Source organism: Porites lutea, chromosome 3, assembly GCF_958299795.1.
Source record: "Porites lutea chromosome 3, jaPorLute2.1, whole genome shotgun sequence".
Taxonomy (NCBI): Eukaryota; Metazoa; Cnidaria; class Anthozoa; order Scleractinia; family Poritidae; genus Porites; species Porites lutea.
In genome coordinates, this window is record NC_133203.1 from 36,035,301 (window position 1) to 36,037,800 (window position 2,500).

The 2,500-nt window shown below is 42.7% G+C and overlaps 2 protein-coding genes and 1 pseudogene across 2 annotated transcripts in view; 2 read left to right on the plus strand and 1 right to left on the minus strand.

The window, feature by feature from the left end:
* Positions 1-2,500, plus strand: part of LOC140932219 (muscle M-line assembly protein unc-89-like) — a 325,339-nt gene that overhangs the window by 50,895 nt on the left and 271,944 nt on the right. The window lies entirely within an intron of this gene.
* Positions 1-2,500, minus strand: part of LOC140929676 (fibroblast growth factor receptor 1-like) — a 24,537-nt gene that overhangs the window by 15,954 nt on the left and 6,083 nt on the right. The gene's annotated exons all lie outside the window — the stretch shown is intronic.
* The window catches only part of LOC140929971 (uncharacterized), a 5,040-nt pseudogene that overhangs the window by 120 nt on the left and 2,420 nt on the right, over positions 1-2,500 (plus strand).

Consider the following 2,500-nt stretch of genomic DNA (forward strand, 5'->3'; position numbering starts at 1 on the left):
AGTTTTTCGATTCAAGCAACGTTCTTCAACATCGACATCGGGGCTAGGTTATACTGTAAATAGGCACAAAGAAAATTAAAGCAATTTCAATTACAGTATACGATTCGAAGTTATTTTACATGGCGCCCAACGTGGGGCGGTGAAGTCCACTAAACGATTGAAAGCGATCCGAAAGCGACAAAAAGGTAAAGGTTGAATCATGGCAGAAGATTTGGAACGATTAAAAGCGATCAGAGGAGGACATCGAGGAGTAGCAACAAAGCTGATAAGACAAGGCGAGGAAATATTGGAAAGCACATTCCTTTTAACCGAAGATTACGAGCGTCTCTTTGTTATTTATTAACAACTGGACACGAAATTGCAAACACTAAACGATTACGACCAGCAAATCCTAACTGTGTGTGATGTGACAGATATCGAGGGCGAGATCGAGGATTCTCAGCGAGCTATAGAAAAGGTTATGGCATGCAAACGAAAAATCGATTTGAAGTTGAAACAAAAATCAAGTGGTTCAGGAGACAATCACAGCGAAAGTCATTCGAGTACAAGTCAAGTTCCGGCGAGAACAAGTCAAGCGAAAGCTAAGCTACCGAAATTAACTTTGCCCAAATTTCGAGGAGAATTCACAAAATGGAACACTTTCTGGGACAGTTTTCAATCCGCCGTTCATGACAAACAACCCCGAAGTTTCTAAAGTGGATAAATTCAACTATCTCAACTCAGTGTTAGAGGGACCGGCGGCAAGAGCCATTGCTGGATTGACATTGACAGCTTCGAATTACGAGAACGCCGTGGGAATTCTTCAGGATCGCTTTGGCAAAACGCAACAGATTATCACCGCGCATATGGACGAATTGATTAAAATAGCACCATGCCACAACGACCGTCCAACATCGCTAAGATATGTTTTCGACCAGATAAGTGTTCACACACGAGGACTAGCTTCGTTAGGTGTATCTCCTGAGCAATATGGAAGCTTGTTGATCCCGATAATTATGTCTAAACTGCCTAATGAAATTCGACTACAAGTGGCTCGAAACTCAACGGATGAAGTATGGAAAATCGAAGAATTGTTACTAACGATTAAGAAAGAAGTTGAAGCTCGAGAAACCAGCGAACAAGTAAAAACAAGTGAAAACGACCGCAAGCCTTCTACTGGAAAACCGCCAATTCCCACCGCAAGCGCGTTGTTTGCCAAGCAAAACGGCGGGAAAAATATTCCCCGATGTGTTTATTGCAAGGAATTGCATTATTCTGCCTCCTGTGAAAGGGTTCAAAAACTTGTTCAACGCAAGGAAATTTTGATGAAAGAACGAAGATGTTTGAAGTGTTTGGCTCCAGGTCCGGCATATTGCTAGTTCGTGCCAAGATGAGAAGGTTTGCCGCCATTGCAAACAACGTGGCCATCATCAGTCAATTTGCCCGACGCTTTCACCTTGTGACAGCAGCGAAAGGAAGAGAAACCAACCTGAAGGGGATATTACCAACACGACTACAACGAACATTGTTAGAAACAAAGGAACAGTTCTTCTCCAGACAGCGAAGGGTATTGCCTTTAATGAGGACAACTCGAAATCGTCCCACGTGCGTATATTGTTTGACAATGGAAGCCAGCGAAGTTACATAACAAGCAATTTGAAGTCAAAGTTAAATTTGAAGCCTATGAAAACTGAGACACTACACTTGAACACCTTTGGAGTGAATTCATTTCAAAGGCAAAGCTGCGAACTCGTTAGACTCAGACTTAAAAATCATGTTGGCGAAGAAACCGAAATTACCGCCTTGAGTTATCCCACTATTTGCTCACCATTGCCTTCCAAGGTTAAAGTAAACTATCCTCATTTGGAGGGTCTAGCTCTAGCGGATAGTTTGGATGACAGTTGTGGAGACATTGATATCCTTATTGGATCAGACTATTATTGGGATTTGGTCAGTGGTGAAACGATTCGAGGCGATTCTGGTCCAACAGCAGTCTCTTCCAAATTTGGCTGGCTTCTTTCTGGACCCACCAACAATTCACAAAACGAACCTAATGTCGTTTCCAATTTGGTCATATCTGGAGAACCGCATTTTTCAAACGGAGCAAAGGAAAGCGGCGAGATGGTAGATATACTGAAAAGATTCTGGGACGTTGAAAGCCTAGGAATTGTCACCGACTGTGAAAGCGAATTAATCAAACGAAAGGGAGAAATTAAGTTTAATGGTAGTCATTATGAAGTCGGCCTGCCTTGGAAGGGTGACTGTTTACCACAATCTAACAATTATGGGATGTGTGTAACGAGATTACGATCTTTGCATTCGAAATTGAAGAGTGAGCCGAATTTGCTGAAGGAATACGACAATATCATTCAAGAGCAAAGAAAGAACGGGATTGTCGAAATTGTGCCGGAGACCGAAGATCAAACGCCAAGGGAAGGCAACCTTAGCACGAGACGAATTCACTACTCACCACATCACGCAGTCGTGCGAAGAGATCGCGAAACGACAAAGGTTAGAATCG